The sequence below is a fragment of the Clupea harengus genome, chromosome 6 (genome assembly GCF_900700415.2).
Source record: "Clupea harengus chromosome 6, Ch_v2.0.2, whole genome shotgun sequence".
NCBI lineage: Eukaryota > Metazoa > Chordata > Actinopteri > Clupeiformes > Clupeidae > Clupea > Clupea harengus.
This window is the reverse complement of record NC_045157.1, coordinates 31,121,536-31,139,268: the sequence shown is the minus strand read 5'-3', so window position 1 is coordinate 31,139,268 and position 17,733 is coordinate 31,121,536.

The window sequence follows — 17,733 nt, the reverse complement described above, 5'->3', positions numbered from 1 at the left end:
CATCTACGCAACATACTTGTTCTTTGTTCTCACCTCATACAAAGATCATACATTTCTGAGTCTTATTTTTCAAATTTCTGAAAAGTTATTTCCTGTTTTTTATTCCCTATTTTGATTAAACTTGATCCCTCATGGCTAATTATGTGCTGTGTGTTATGGCTAGTAGTGTAGTGAGTTAGACTTCTAATAAAACAACATTTAGTTACTTGGACACAGACACAATGGATTTCTTGGAGGGACCGGTTCAAATGATCTTGCCAAAGTGCATGGTCTCACATTGAATACATTAAGGTTCATCACATTTAATACATTAAGGTTCATCACATTGAATACATTAAGGTTCATCACATTTAATAGATCAATGTTCATCACATTTAATACATTAATGTTCGTCACATTTTTGCAGTTTTTGTTTTGTGAATATTAAACACTAGAACATTAGCAAAGTTGGTCAATAATCTTGTCTTTCCAAAAAAACATGAATTGCTTCATGTTAGTGCCACTGCTTTTTCAATATAATCAGCAGCAAATAATGGTGCAGATGATGCAATATAATCAACAACAACAAAGAATGATGCAGATGACACACAGTCATGTGCATAACCTCTAACAATGTGCTCTAAAAAGTCAAAGACATTTTGCATATATTAATTGAATTGAGCACATATTAAGTACACACAAACAATCATTGATTATAATCCATTCCCCCTTTCGTTTCCCCACAGTAGAGCACTTAAAAATAACATGAGCGCAAAGAAATGATCGATCAAATCAAGATGAATCGTATATCTAAGTAGAGAATTGTCCATGCCTTTGTGCATTTGAACAGCTGTAATGAGTATGGTAGCCCTACCTAATTCATTGTTATCTGCTATTTACACATTTAGACATGAACATAATTTAGGCCTATTGCATTTATCATCAGTGTTAGTCTAAAATAATTGAAGTTCTCTGTTTTATTATGCTGTCTTCAAAAGGTCGAATCGAATGAATAACGTGTGCTGGTGTGCAATCATGTGAGCCTCAAGATGTCAAAGCATTTGCTACACTGTAAGCTATTTCATTTAGGTCTTGTCATTCTTCAAAGAAAGACATTGTCAACATCAGATCACAGATTAGACCCCTTACCTTTTTTAAGGATGTACCATCTCCCAATCACAACTTGCTCTGCCAATTTCAAAACATTTATTTTGAAGAAATAGGTAAAATAGCTCACATGAAACCATCTAGAAGATGTCATTCCAACTGCACTGTCAGACAGGCTGTGGGAGTCTTAGGCCCACGCTCTGAGACCCACGCTCACTACTGATTTGGAACAGCTATGGCAGCTGCTGACACCCAGCTGTGTATGTCTGTCAACCCCACAGAGCTCCATAAATCAACTCCCTTTCAGAGGTGAAGTTAAAGATCGCATGGCTCAAGACATACTCAGCTAAACTTGCTTGGCCCATGTTAGGGCACTTGTGATTTAGGTGCAAGGCCTCCAAAAACATAGGAGTGATTTTTCATTTCCATTTGACCTTTGAAGCACACACTAAGAAAGGGATCCAAGCTGTACCAAAGTGCTTTCCAGTTGAGGTCAGGACATTTAGACAAGAATGAAAGGGAATCAATGGACAGAAACAACTAAAACCAATAAAAGAAATACAAGCTATATAAACAAAATTGAATTGAATTAAATTGAATTGAAGTAAAAAGAATAAAGATCAAGATAACACGAGGATATATACTAAGAACCTAATAAAAGAGCAAATATCTAAAGTGGAAAATAAATAGGGTAAATACAACCACAAAAATGGATGAGAAAGCCAAGTAAAAGCACTACTACTACTAGAGTTAAACAGAATAAAAGCACTACTACTACTACAGTTAAACAGAATAAAAGCACTACTACTACTACAGTTAAACAGAGTAAAAGCACTACTACTACTAGAATAAAAACACTACTACTACTAGAATAAAACAGAATAAAAGCACTACTAGAATAAAACAGAATAAAAGCACTACTAGAATAAAACAGAATAAAAGCACTACTACTACAACTAGAATAAAACAGAATAAAAGCACTACTACTACTATACTATATAAAATGGGAGGCTGTTCCATAATTTAAGACCAACAACAGTAAAAGCTCGACCACCCTTAGATTTAAAATGACACCATGGTAAACCCAGTAAAAGTTAATTGGAGGATCTTAGGGCCCTTGACATAAGGAGTCAGGAGATTTGCTATAGAGGCTGGAGGAAAACCATTCACAGTCTTACAAACAAACAGTCAAATCTTAAAATCGATCCTAAACTTCACTGGGAGTCAATATAGTTTAGCAAAAACAGGTGTGATGTGGTCAAACTTCTTGGTCCTTGTCAAAAGTCTAGCGGCTGCATTTTGTGGTGACTTGTAGTTTTTGAATTGCTTCTTCTATGAGGGAGTATGAATGCTGAAGGTGTGGGGAAACTGTCCCATATGGAAAAAGTCTGTAAAAACATATAGGGATCACACTTGTCATGTACTATACCTGCATAATAAATATCTGGTAAAAAACTTGCATATACATTTCATACTAAAATGCCATAATGCCCTTCAACAAGCAATATATAAAACACATTTGTTTCTCTATATACTGTATGTTATTTATATAAAAACTGTATTTTGTTCCATGTTGCTGTATATGAAAGGGGCCACAATTATGTGTGTTAACAGCATATCGTATATAAAAATGAACAGATTCATGGGGTTCTTCATTGATGGCATCATAAATTCACAAATCTCTTGAGAGAAAAGGTGTGACCCTCTCTCTACACACTGGGGAATCATGCACTTCTTTTTCTTGTTTGCATTGAAAGGGACACCATGGTCTTGATTTTTGTTCACTTGAAAAAGGAAAACCCACGAGGAGAAGCTGGAGTTTCTGCGAAGAAAGGGAGTGTGTTTTGTGTGTCTAGAAGTAGGGCACATGGACAAAGGTTGCAAAAAGAGACCTGCCTGTCAAGTGTGTTCACTCAGTCATCCTACAGTTGGATAAATCCTTTCTTTCACTCATTTCTGTTCTGTAAATAGAGAAACATCTAGGGTGTATGATAGAATCATCATTTTGTCATCAGCTCAGTGAAAAGTGAACATCAATACAATATGTTGTGAATGTTCTGATGTGCTGAACAAATCAATGTTACCTTCATATCATTGAAGAACTAGAAAAGTATGCTGTGACACATTGGAGCATTTTCAACAGAAAGTTGCTGTGCTGTGAATGAAAAGTAAGCTGTATTTTTTTTTTTTTTTGTGAGGGAAACTGTTAATTGCCTTTAACTACTATCTTAGCTGATATCTTTGACGAACTAGTAAGAAAAAGCATGTTGTGTCAAATAGTGTTTTGTTTTGTAACCTTCATACCTCTCAAGAACTAGTAAAACAACGTTTTGTTTTGTTTTGTAATTGTGTTCATGTTTTTCTAACCAAAAATGGAAAAGATCTGAAGCAGCCAAGAGGTGATTTGCCAATGACCAAATGGTGCATCCTAAGAAAAGCACTTCATTAGAACACATGCAATGAAAGAAAGATGTTCAAAGTCTCAAAGCCGATGTTCAAAGATGATGCTCAAACAAACTTTCCAAACAAGCTTGTTAAATATGAATTGTATTGTTTTAAAAAGCCCTCCTATCACACTTTTGTCTGAAGATCTTTTTCAGTGCACTACGGAATGTGCCTTTCTTGGACCTGCAACATCAGCTCTCAAGGATCCTTACAGACGATTTGGAAATAATGCTGGTAAGCAACGCGGTCCAAGCATGGTATACTGTGACTGGTCACATGCCCTAAACACTGATGGCTGTGTTTATTCAGAAAGTAAAAGTGTTGTTGTGTATCAGAACAGATTGCAGTTCTTGGTTGAACCAGTGTGAGGAGACTTGCAAAGATCAATGAATGCATTTAATACCCAGTTTAAAGTGACCAGAGTAAGTAAGGGCTGTTAAAAAGGCGTGCGCTATTGAACAGTTTCCCTTTAAAGCTGATTGCAGTGCAGATTTCCAAAGAAGTGATGAATCTGCAAACAAGTCAGTCTCTCAGTTGCATAAAGGCATCAAACTCCAGATGAGTCAAGTCACCCAAGACCCTGTCAGGTAAGTGATGAATGTGATGTTTTGGTCATCAGTGATGAATGTGATGTTTGTGATGAATGTGATGTTTTGGTCATCAGTGATGAATGGGATGTTGTGGTCAATGGGGGGCGACAGTGGTACAGGAGGTAGAGAAGTTGTTTAGTAATCAGAAGGTTGCTAGTTCGATTCCCTGTCAAAGTGTCCTTGAGCAAGGCACTGAACCCCTAATTGCTCCCGATGTGCAGTGTGCCATCAGTGTAAATGTAAAATGTGTATACATTGTAAGTCGCACATATGTAAGTCGCTTTGGATAAAAGCGTCTGCTAAATGACTAAATGTAAATGGTCAATGGAAAAACCAATTGTGTTGTGCTTTTTCTGAGCTTTATCAGATGTTGTAAGTGGAACTAAAATGAATTACAGAAAGATCAGGCTTGCTGTTGTAAAACACATGGTTGCAGATTTCAGTCAAGCCCTAGACATGGTTAATAATAATAATAATAATAATTCATTTTATTTGTAATGCACTCTTCATTCAAAAGAATCTCAGAGTGCCAACATATTAGAAACTATACCTCTGTTGATTATTATATGAAGGAGCCAGGGCAACTGAACTAGACAGGGGCAGATCTATTTTACACACCACACTCGAAACCAGTGGCTGAGGGATTTGCCTCCCAACTTAGACTCAGATGACTGAGCAATTCACTTCAACTTACTTACTACTTTTCAATCGGAAAAGAATGTCACTTTGAGGGTGTCAACTGAGTCAAAATTAGAGGTTCTGATAACTGGGTTTGGCATTTGGGCCAAAGGAGGAAGTTGCCAATTTGGCGGTGTATCAACACGGACACTTGAGAGAAAAAGTGACACCTACCAAGAAAATGAACAATTTTGACTAAATGAAATCCCAAAAAGTGTAGTGCAACGCTACAGAGAAGATGTCAAAAGCAGAGGTTTGTTAATATTCTGTACCAACAGCTCAAAGAACAGAGCAAAGAGACGTATGCTGCTGATGACTAATCTTACATGAAAGTGAAAATACAAAATGCTGGAAGGGATCTTAAGAAATGTGGAAAAAAATCATGCACAACGTTGTTGATGTGCTTAGAGACAAAAAACTAGCACACGACCTGAATATGTATGTGCAGTTTGTCATCTTCTATCAAGAGTTGCATTATAAGAAAGATGATTATTTAAGAAAAAGTGTTTTTGTTGCTTCATCATTGTAGTGACACATGTGCATAACTAACACTTCCCTTCATCATTGCAGTGACATCATTGCAGTGACACACGTGTTGCAGACTGTGATGTGAAGGACCTTAGAGGTACACTTTAGGCGGCTATACTTGCCACAGAAAAAATGGTGTTGGTGAACCGCCCAGATGAAAGTGTTACAAACAGTTTGCATCTAGAAACTATTCCACTAGAGCTGGATGTGTGGAGCTCACTGGTAGAGAAGAGCACTTCATTGAGGAAGCTGAAGCTGGATGTGTTGAGTTCACTGGAGGAGAAGAGCACTTCATTGATGCTGGATGTGTTGATCTCACTGGAAGAGAAGAGCACTTCATTGGTGTTGATCTCACTGGAAGAGAAGAGCACTTCATTGATGTGGAGCTCACTGGAGGAGAAGAGCACTTCATTAAAGAAGCTGGATGTGTGGAGTTCACTGGAGGAGAAGAGCACTTCATTGATGAAGCTGGATGTGTGGAGCTCACTGGTAGAGAAGAGCACTTCATTGAGGAAGCTGAAGCTGGATGTGTTGAGTTCACTGGAGGAGAAGAGCACTTCATTGATGAAGTTGCTTGCTTTGCCAAAAGGTAGTAGTAGTAGTACATGGCCCAGTAGTTTGTGTTGCATCCAAGTTTGCAGAAAATTCCAATATTCTTCCAAGAACAGATGATCAACTTTGTGTGAAATTGAAGAGAAAGTTAACTTACGAAGGTGACTATGAATATCAGTATGTAAACATTTCATTAACATATTAAAATAAGCATAACAGATTTTAGGAGGATATTTCAGTTGATCAGGAGTGGTGTAATCCACTTGTCAGAACTGAAGAACTACAAATTTGTGAAAAACAAGTGGGAATGTCTGAAGATGAGTCTCCTGATGCGGTAAGAGATGATGGTAGCAATGAATCCCTGCACCCTATCAATAGATGCAATAGGTGCTGAAAGATTGTGGAGCTGGGTGGAAACGCCAACTTCAAGATCGGCGTGTTCCGACAGATTTCATGTGAAAACACTATAGTTATACTATAATATACTCACAACATGTCTGAAGATGAGTCTCCTGATGCGGTAAGAGATGATGGTTTACTCACAACACTGTACGATGAGAGAGGGAAGAAGGGATTGTTAGGAGATACTGTCCTTAGTGTAGTGTCTCTTTTGTGTTGGCCTTGTCTTCACATGCGGCCATGTTTCCTCAATGTCCCAGCATCACTCCTTGCTCCATTCTCTCACCACACGTAGCGGTCGGTGTCTCCAAACGTCAAAGCCACAGCAAAACCTCTCCTGCGACATCCTGTATATGTTCTTTTCTTCTTTGTCAAGTTACATTTCAGCGGCCATTGTTTTTTTTTTACTTGAGATTTGATTTAGAGATAGGAGAATTTGCTTTCCAATAATCAAAACCTGAAACTGATCCTTACAAAGAAACCTATAGAAATACATACTCCTAAACTGCAGTAAACATCATTGGACAATTCTACATGTAGCACACGCACTTTTAGCCTCAAGCTGTCAAGATGTAAGAATATGCTAGTTACCCATGTTGTATTTTAACACATTGTCACATTCATGTTGAATGTATTGATCTACTGAGAAATATTTCAGGCAAATCATTTCTTCCACATAATATAATAACCTTGTTTACTTTTCATAATATAGTAACCTTGCTTACCTTTGGAGTTGAGTCAGTATACTTTCATCACCACCTTAGACCTATTTTTCACCACAGGTTGCCCTCAACTTTTCGTCCAGTCAGTCTTCACCTTAAGTTTTCAGTAATAATATTTTGAACACCCAGCGGAACTCTACCTCTCTAGTTCATGTCCCCCCCCCCCCTTGCTGCAGTGCCAGTGTGCTTCTCTCTGTCAGTCTTAAACCATTTTGCACCATAATAATCAACTGATTGCCATGTACAATCAATCTAGTCTTTCTCGTAATAACAAAGTCATTTGTATCATGTTCTTCTAATCAAGGAATGTTGTATTCCTTCCCCTTGGGTGCTTTGTAGAGGTTCAGCTTTGTCTTCACCATCTTAGTTGGTGCCCAATCTAGATTGAGAAAATGGTATTGTAATGGGCTACACGTCAATTGATTTGACTTGAACACTCATTTTGGTTTGTCTTCAAATAGAATAACCATAAGCCATAAACCCTCCCATTGATACCTTACCTTGACACTATAATACCTTGACACTATAATGACGGGGTCATAAATGGTAGATGAGCACTTATTTGTTCATGAATGGCGTGATTAAGAGCTTTTATAATAATAATAATAATAAAACTTTATTTATATAGCACCTTTCATACTTTTATAGGTAAAGAATATGCAAGAACTCCCCTGAAGGTACCAAAACAGTTTGTCTCTGTGGGTCAGTTTAGGGTTTTACACATACTGTATATGCACATATATGACTATTTTTGAGAAAAATGCAAGTAGGGTATGTATAGTACATCAATGTTATTTGAATAGATCTGTTTGAATCTTAATTTGAAAAGATCCCATTAAAGATACTGTTTCTCAACACCGTGGTTCCAAAGTCACATTTATTTGAATTCTAGCGAGTCACCAACACCAATGTTGTTAATAATTTGTATATTAACACACTGCAAACCACTGTTCGACCTGGAGTGACCCTGGGAGTGCACACCTCCCCTTGATTAGTCAGGAAATCCTTGAACATCCTAGAAAACTGTGAAATCAGTTAAGAGACAATATTTGATTGCCCCTTAAAGGCAAGAAATCATAAGGAACAGCACATTCTTAAATAAGGCAGTGTATTCAGTGACGTTAGTGAAGGTTAAATAAGGGAGTGTATTCAGTGAAGTTAGTGAAGGTTAAATAAGGGAGTGTATTCAGTGACGTTAGTGAAGGTTAAATAAGGGAGTGTATTCAGTGAAGTTAGTGAAGGTTAAATAAGGGAGTGTATTCAGTGAAGTTAGTGAAGGTTAAATAAGGGAGTGTATTCAGTGAAGTTAGTGAAGGTTAAAAAGGGAGTGTATTCAGTGACGTTAGTGAAGGTTAAAAAGGGAGTGTATTCAGTGAAGTTAGTGAAGGTTAAATAAGGGAGTGTATTCAGTGAAGTTAGTGAAGGTTAAATAAGGGAGTGTATTCAGTGAAGTTAGTGAAGGTTAAATAAGGGAGTGTATTCAGTGAAGTTAGTGAAGGTTAAAAAGGGAGTGTATTCAGTGAAGTTAGTGAAGGTTAAATAAGGGAGTGTATTCAGTGAAGTTAGTGAAGGTTAAATAAGGGAGTGTATTCAGTGACGTTAGTGAAGGTTAAATAAGGGAGTGTATTCAGTGAAGTTAGTGAAGGTTAATAAGGGAGTGTATTCAGTGACGTTAGTGAAGGTTAAAAAGGGAGTGTATTCAGTGACGTTAGTGAAGGTTAAAAAGGCAGTGTATTCAGTGAAGTTAGTGAAGGTTAAATAAGGGAGTGTATTCAGTGAAGTTAGTGAAGGTTAAATAAGGGAGTGTATTCAGTGACGTTAGTGAAGGTTAAATAAGGGAGTGTATTCAGTGACGTTAGTGAAGGTTAAAAAGGGAGTGTATTCAGTGAAGTTAGTGAAGGTTAAAAAGAGAGTGTATTCAGTGAAGTTAGTGAAGGTTAAATAAGGGAGTGTATTCAGTGAAGTTAGTGAAGGTTAAATAAGGGAGTGTATTCAGTGAAGTTAGTGAAGGTTAAATAAGGGAGTGTATTCAGTGAAGTTAGTGAAGGTTAAATAAGGGAGTGTATTCAGTGAAGTTAGTGAAGGTTAAATAAGGGAGTGTATTCAGTGAAGTTAGTGAAGGTTAAAAAGGGAGTGTATTCAGTGAAGTTAGTGAAGGTTAAATAAGGGAGTGTATTCAGTGAAGTTAGTGAAGGTTAAATAAGGGAGTGTATTCAGTGAAGTTAGTGAAGGTTAATAAGGGAGTGTATTCAGTGACGTTAGTGAAGGTTAAATAAGGGAGTGTATTCAGTGACGTTAGTGAAGGTTAAATAAGGGAGTGTATTCAGTGACGTTAGTGAAGGTTAAAAAGGGAGTGTATTCAGTGAAGTTAGTGAAGGTTAAATAAGGGAGTGTATTCAGTGAAGTTAGTGAAGGTTAAAAAGGGAGTGTATTCAGTGAAGTTAGTGAAGGTTAAAAAGGGAGTGTATTCAGTGAAGTTAGTGAAGGTTAAATAAGGGAGTGTATTCAGTGACGTTAGTGAAGGTTAAATAAGGGAGTGTATTCAGTGACGTTAGTGAAGGTTAAATAAGGGAGTGTATTCAGTGACGTTAGTGAAGGTTAAAAAGGGAGTGTATTCAGTGAAGTTAGTGAAGGTTAAATAAGGGAGTGTATTCAGTGAAGTTAGTGAAGGTTAAAAAGGGAGTGTATTCAGTGAAGTTAGTGAAGGTTAAAAAGGGAGTGTATTCAGTGAAGTTAGTGAAGGTTAAATAAGGGAGTGTATTCAGTGACGTTAGTGAAGGTTAATAAGGGAGTGTATTCAGTGACGTTAGTGAAGGTTAAATAAGGGAGTGTATTCAGTGACGTTAGTGAAGGTTAAAAAGGGAGTGTATTCAGTGAAGTTAGTGAAGGTTAAAAAGGGAGTGTATTCAGTGAAGTTAGTGAAGGTTAAATAAGGGAGTGTATTCAGTGACGTTAGTGAAGGTTAATAAGGGAGTGTATTCAGTGACGTTAGTGAAGGTTAAAAAGGCAGTGTATTCAGTGAAGTTAGTGAAGGTTAAATAAGGGAGTGTATTCAGTGAAGTTAGTGAAGGTTAAATAAGGGAGTGTATTCAGTGACGTTAGTGAAGGTTAAATAAGGGAGTGTATTCAGTGAAGTTAGTGAAGGTTAATAAGGGAGTGTATTCAGTGACGTTAGTGAAGGTTAAAAAGGCAGTGTATTCAGTGAAGTTAGTGAAGGTTAAATAAGGGAGTGTATTCAGTGAAGTTAGTGAAGGTTAAATAAGGGAGTGTATTCAGTGACGTTAGTGAAGGTTAAATAAGGGAGTGTATTCAGTGACGTTAGTGAAGGTTAAATAAGGGAGTGTATTCAGTGACGTTAGTGAAGGTTAAAAAGGGAGTGTATTCAGTGAAGTTAGTGAAGGTTAAATAAGGGAGTGTATTCAGTGAAGTTAGTGAAGGTTAAAAAGGGAGTGTATTCAGTGACGTTAGTGAAGGTTAAATAAGGGAGTGTATTCAGTGACGTTAGTGAAGGTTAAAAAGGGAGTGTATTCAGTGAAGTTAGTGAAGGTTAAATAAGGGAGTGTATTCAGTGAAGTTAGTGAAGGTTAAAAAGGGAGTGTATTCAGTGAAGTTAGTGAAGGTTAAAAAGGGAGTGTATTCAGTGAAGTTAGTGAAGGTTAATAAGGGAGTGTATTCAGTGACGTTAGTGAAGGTTAAATAAGGGAGTGTATTCAGTGACGTTAGTGAAGGTTAAATAAGGGAGTGTATTCAGTGACGTTAGTGAAGGTTAAATAAGGGAGTGTATTCAGTGAAGTTAGTGAAGGTTAAATAAGGGAGTGTATTCAGTGAAGTTAGTGAAGGTTAAAAAGGGAGTGTATTCAGTGAAGTTAGTGAAGGTTAAAAAGGGAGTGTATTCAGTGAAGTTAGTGAAGGTTAAAAAGGGAGTGTATTCAGTGAAGTTAGTGAAGGTTAATAAGGGAGTGTATTCAGTGACGTTAGTGAAGGTTAAATAAGGGAGTGTATTCAGTGACGTTAGTGAAGGTTAAATAAGGGAGTGTATTCAGTGACGTTAGTGAAGGTTAAATAAGGGAGTGTATTCAGTGAAGTTAGTGAAGGTTAAATAAGGGAGTGTATTCAGTGACGTTAGTGAAGGTTAAATAAGGGAGTGTATTCAGTGACGTTAGTGAAGGTTAAATAAGGGAGTGTATTCAGTGACGTTAGTGAAGGTTAAATAAGGGAGTGTATTCAGTGAAGTTAGTGAAGGTTCATTTGGTGTTGATCTCACTGGAAGAGAAGAGCACTTCATTGATGTGGAGCTCACTGGAGGAGAAGAGCACTTCATTAAAGAAGCTGGATGTGTGGAGTTCACTGGAGGAGAAGAGCACTTCATTGATGAAGTTGGATGTGTGGAGCTCACTGGTAGAGAAGAGCACTTCATTGAGGAAGCTGAAGCTGGATGTGTTGAGTTCACTGGAGGAGAAGAGCACTTCATTGATGAAGTTGCTTGCTTTGCCAAAAGGTAGTAGTAGTAGTACATGGCCCAGTAGTTTGTGTTGCATCCAAGTTTGCAGAAAATTCCAATATTCTTCCAAGAACAGATGATCAACTTTGTGTGAAATTGAAGAGAAAGTTAACTTACGAAGGTGACTATGAATATCAGTATGTAAACATTTCATTAACATATTAAAATAAGCATAACAGATTTTAGGAGGATATTTCAGTTGATCAGGAGTGGTGTAATCCACTTGTCAGAACTGAAGAACTACAAATTTGTGAAAAACAAGTGGGAATGTCTGAAGATGAGTCTCCTGATGCGGTAAGAGATGATGGTAGCAATGAATCCCTGCACCCTATCAATAGATGCAATAGGTGCTGAAAGATTGTGGAGCTGGGTGGAAACGCCAACTTCAAGATCGGCGTGTTCCGACAGATTTCATGTGAAAACACTATAGTTATACTATAATATACTCACAACATGTCTGAAGATGAGTCTCCTGATGCGGTAAGAGATGATGGTTTACTCACAACACTGTACGATGAGAGAGGGAAGAAGGGATTGTTAGGAGATACTGTCCTTAGTGTAGTGTCTCTTTTGTGTTGGCCTTGTCTTCACATGCGGCCATGTTTCCTCAATGTCCCAGCATCACTCCTTGCTCCATTCTCTCACCACACGTAGCGGTCGGTGTCTCCAAACGTCAAAGCCACAGCAAAACCTCTCCTGCGACATCCTGTATATGTTCTTTTCTTCTTTGTCAAGTTACATTTCAGCGGCCATTGTTTTTTTTTTTACTTGAGATTTGATTTAGAGATAGGAGAATTTGCTTTCCAATAATCAAAACCTGAAACTGATCCTTACAAAGAAACCTATAGAAATACATACTCCTAAACTGCAGTAAACATCATTGGACAATTCTACATGTAGCACACGCACTTTTAGCCTCAAGCTGTCAAGATGTAAGAATATGCTAGTTACCCATGTTGTATTTTAACACATTGTCACATTCATGTTGAATGTATTGATCTACTGAGAAATATTTCAGGCAAATCATTTCTTCCACATAATATAATAACCTTGTTTACTTTTCATAATATAGTAACCTTGCTTACCTTTGGAGTTGAGTCAGTATACTTTCATCACCACCTTAGACCTATTTTTCACCACAGGTTGCCCTCAACTTTTCGTCCAGTCAGTCTTCACCTTAAGTTTTCAGTAATAATATTTTGAACACCCAGCGGAACTCTACCTCTCTAGTTCATGTCCCCCCCCCCCCTTGCTGCAGTGCCAGTGTGCTTCTCTCTGTCAGTCTTAAACCATTTTGCACCATAATAATCAACTGATTGCCATGTACAATCAATCTAGTCTTTCTCGTAATAACAAAGTCATTTGTATCATGTTCTTCTAATCAAGGAATGTTGTATTCCTTCCCCTTGGGTGCTTTGTAGAGGTTCAGCTTTGTCTTCACCATCTTAGTTGGTGCCCAATCTAGATTGAGAAAATGGTATTGTAATGGGCTACACGTCAATTGATTTGACTTGAACACTCATTTTGGTTTGTCTTCAAATAGAATAACCATAAGCCATAAACCCTCCCATTGATACCTTACCTTGACACTATAATACCTTGACACTATAATGACGGGGTCATAAATGGTAGATGAGCACTTATTTGTTCATGAATGGCGTGATTAAGAGCTTTTATAATAATAATAATAATAAAACTTTATTTATATAGCACCTTTCATACTTTTATAGGTAAAGAATATGCAAGAACTCCCCTGAAGGTACCAAAACAGTTTGTCTCTGTGGGTCAGTTTAGGGTTTTACACATACTGTATATGCACATATATGACTATTTTTGAGAAAAATGCAAGTAGGGTATGTATAGTACATCAATGTTATTTGAATAGATCTGTTTGAATCTTAATTTGAAAAGATCCCATTAAAGATACTGTTTCTCAACACCGTGGTTCCAAAGTCACATTTATTTGAATTCTAGCGAGTCACCAACACCAATGTTGTTAATAATTTGTATATTAACACACTGCAAACCACTGTTCGACCTGGAGTGACCCTGGGAGTGCACACCTCCCCTTGATTAGTCAGGAAATCCTTGAACATCCTAGAAAACTGTGAAATCAGTTAAGAGACAATATTTGATTGCCCCTTAAAGGCAAGAAATCATAAGGAACAGCACATTCTTAAATAAGGCAGTGTATTCAGTGACGTTAGTGAAGGTTAAATAAGGGAGTGTATTCAGTGAAGTTAGTGAAGGTTAAATAAGGGAGTGTATTCAGTGACGTTAGTGAAGGTTAAATAAGGGAGTGTATTCAGTGAAGTTAGTGAAGGTTAAAAAAGGAGTGTATTCAGTGAAGTTAGTGAAGGTTAAATAAGGGAGTGTATTCAGTGAAGTTAGTGAAGGTTAAAAAGGGAGTGTATTCAGTGACGTTAGTGAAGGTTAAAAAGGGAGTGTATTCAGTGAAGTTAGTGAAGGTTAAATAAGGGAGTGTATTCAGTGAAGTTAGTGAAGGTTAAATAAGGGAGTGTATTCAGTGAAGTTAGTGAAGGTTAAATAAGGGAGTGTATTCAGTGAAGTTAGTGAAGGTTAAAAAGGGAGTGTATTCAGTGAAGTTAGTGAAGGTTAAATAAGGGAGTGTATTCAGTGAAGTTAGTGAAGGTTAAATAAGGGAGTGTATTCAGTGACGTTAGTGAAGGTTAAATAAGGGAGTGTATTCAGTGAAGTTAGTGAAGGTTAATAAGGGAGTGTATTCAGTGACGTTAGTGAAGGTTAAAAAGGGAGTGTATTCAGTGACGTTAGTGAAGGTTAAAAAGGCAGTGTATTCAGTGAAGTTAGTGAAGGTTAAATAAGGGAGTGTATTCAGTGAAGTTAGTGAAGGTTAAATAAGGGAGTGTATTCAGTGACGTTAGTGAAGGTTAAATAAGGGAGTGTATTCAGTGACGTTAGTGAAGGTTAAAAAGGGAGTGTATTCAGTGAAGTTAGTGAAGGTTAAAAAGAGAGTGTATTCAGTGAAGTTAGTGAAGGTTAAATAAGGGAGTGTATTCAGTGAAGTTAGTGAAGGTTAAATAAGGGAGTGTATTCAGTGAAGTTAGTGAAGGTTAAATAAGGGAGTGTATTCAGTGAAGTTAGTGAAGGTTAAATAAGGGAGTGTATTCAGTGAAGTTAGTGAAGGTTAAATAAGGGAGTGTATTCAGTGAAGTTAGTGAAGGTTAAAAAGGGAGTGTATTCAGTGAAGTTAGTGAAGGTTAAATAAGGGAGTGTATTCAGTGAAGTTAGTGAAGGTTAAATAAGGGAGTGTATTCAGTGAAGTTAGTGAAGGTTAAATAAGGGAGTGTATTCAGTGACGTTAGTGAAGGTTAAATAAGGGAGTGTATTCAGTGACGTTAGTGAAGGTTAAATAAGGGAGTGTATTCAGTGACGTTAGTGAAGGTTAAAAAGGGAGTGTATTCAGTGAAGTTAGTGAAGGTTAAATAAGGGAGTGTATTCAGTGAAGTTAGTGAAGGTTAAAAAGGGAGTGTATTCAGTGAAGTTAGTGAAGGTTAAAAAGGGAGTGTATTCAGTGAAGTTAGTGAAGGTTAAATAAGGGAGTGTATTCAGTGACGTTAGTGAAGGTTAAATAAGGGAGTGTATTCAGTGACGTTAGTGAAGGTTAAATAAGGGAGTGTATTCAGTGACGTTAGTGAAGGTTAAAAAGGGAGTGTATTCAGTGAAGTTAGTGAAGGTTAAATAAGGGAGTGTATTCAGTGAAGTTAGTGAAGGTTAAAAAGGGAGTGTATTCAGTGAAGTTAGTGAAGGTTAAAAAGGGAGTGTATTCAGTGAAGTTAGTGAAGGTTAAATAAGGGAGTGTATTCAGTGACGTTAGTGAAGGTTAATAAGGGAGTGTATTCAGTGACGTTAGTGAAGGTTAAATAAGGGAGTGTATTCAGTGACGTTAGTGAAGGTTAAAAAGGGAGTGTATTCAGTGAAGTTAGTGAAGGTTAAAAAGGGAGTGTATTCAGTGAAGTTAGTGAAGGTTAAATAAGGGAGTGTATTCAGTGACGTTAGTGAAGGTTAATAAGGGAGTGTATTCAGTGACGTTAGTGAAGGTTAAAAAGGCAGTGTATTCAGTGAAGTTAGTGAAGGTTAAATAAGGGAGTGTATTCAGTGAAGTTAGTGAAGGTTAAATAAGGGAGTGTATTCAGTGACGTTAGTGAAGGTTAAATAAGGGAGTGTATTCAGTGAAGTTAGTGAAGGTTAATAAGGGAGTGTATTCAGTGACGTTAGTGAAGGTTAAAAAGGCAGTGTATTCAGTGAAGTTAGTGAAGGTTAAATAAGGGAGTGTATTCAGTGAAGTTAGTGAAGGTTAAATAAGGGAGTGTATTCAGTGACGTTAGTGAAGGTTAAATAAGGGAGTGTATTCAGTGACGTTAGTGAAGGTTAAATAAGGGAGTGTATTCAGTGACGTTAGTGAAGGTTAAAAAGGGAGTGTATTCAGTGAAGTTAGTGAAGGTTAAATAAGGGAGTGTATTCAGTGAAGTTAGTGAAGGTTAAAAAGGGAGTGTATTCAGTGACGTTAGTGAAGGTTAAATAAGGGAGTGTATTCAGTGACGTTAGTGAAGGTTAAAAAGGGAGTGTATTCAGTGAAGTTAGTGAAGGTTAAATAAGGGAGTGTATTCAGTGAAGTTAGTGAAGGTTAAAAAGGGAGTGTATTCAGTGAAGTTAGTGAAGGTTAAAAAGGGAGTGTATTCAGTGAAGTTAGTGAAGGTTAATAAGGGAGTGTATTCAGTGACGTTAGTGAAGGTTAAATAAGGGAGTGTATTCAGTGACGTTAGTGAAGGTTAAATAAGGGAGTGTATTCAGTGACGTTAGTGAAGGTTAAATAAGGGAGTGTATTCAGTGAAGTTAGTGAAGGTTAAATAAGGGAGTGTATTCAGTGAAGTTAGTGAAGGTTAAAAAGGGAGTGTATTCAGTGAAGTTAGTGAAGGTTAAAAAGGGAGTGTATTCAGTGAAGTTAGTGAAGGTTAAAAAGGGAGTGTATTCAGTGAAGTTAGTGAAGGTTAATAAGGGAGTGTATTCAGTGACGTTAGTGAAGGTTAAATAAGGGAGTGTATTCAGTGACGTTAGTGAAGGTTAAATAAGGGAGTGTATTCAGTGACGTTAGTGAAGGTTAAATAAGGGAGTGTATTCAGTGAAGTTAGTGAAGGTTAAATAAGGGAGTGTATTCAGTGACGTTAGTGAAGGTTAAATAAGGGAGTGTATTCAGTGACGTTAGTGAAGGTTAAATAAGGGAGTGTATTCAGTGACGTTAGTGAAGGTTAAATAAGGGAGTGTATTCAGTGAAGTTAGTGAAGGTTAAATAAGGGAGTGTATTCAGTGACGTTAGTGAAGGTTAAATAAGGGAGTGTATTCAGTGAAGTTAGTGAAGGTTAAATAAGGGAGTGTATTCAGTGACGTTAGTGAAGGTTAAATAAGGGAGTGTATTCAGTGAAGTTAGTGAAGGTTAAATAAGGGAGTGTATTCAGTGAAGTTAGTGAAGGTTAAATAAGGGAGTGTATTCAGTGAAGTTAGTGAAGGTTAAATAAGGGAGTGTATTCAGTGAAGTTAGTGAAGGTTAAATAAGGGAGTGTATTCAGTGAAGTTAGTGAAGGTTAAATAAGGGAGTGTATTCAGTGAAGTTAGTGAAGGTTAAATAAGGGAGTGTATTCAGTGAAGTTAGTGAAGGTTAATAAGGGAGTGTATTCAGTGACGTTAGTGAAGGTTAAATAAGGGAGTGTATTCAGTGACGTTAGTGAAGGTTAAATAAGGGAGTGTATTCAGTGAAGTTAGTGAAGGTTAAATAAGGGAGTGTATTCAGTGACGTTAGTGAAGGTTAAATAAGGGAGTGTATTCAGTGAAGTTAGTGAAGGTTAAATAAGGGAGTGTATTCAGTGACGTTAGTGAAGGTGGATAAAAAAAAGAACAAAAAAGAGCATAATGAACAGAACATTCTTACATAAGGGAGCGTCTAACATTTCTGAAATGTAGGTCTATCAGGTCTATCTATCAAAGTTAACCATAACATGTGCTCGTTATCCTGCCATAGACATGAGCTACTTTGCCTGAATTCAATTAATTACTAGATTTACAATCTGTGCAACAGCACCACCCTCACCCCAGCTGTCAAAATGGACTTCTTTTAGACAGACAGACCTAGCTCACTACCATAGATACTTTTGTCCACTACCTCAAATGTAATTACAGTTTACTTACCTGGGAATCG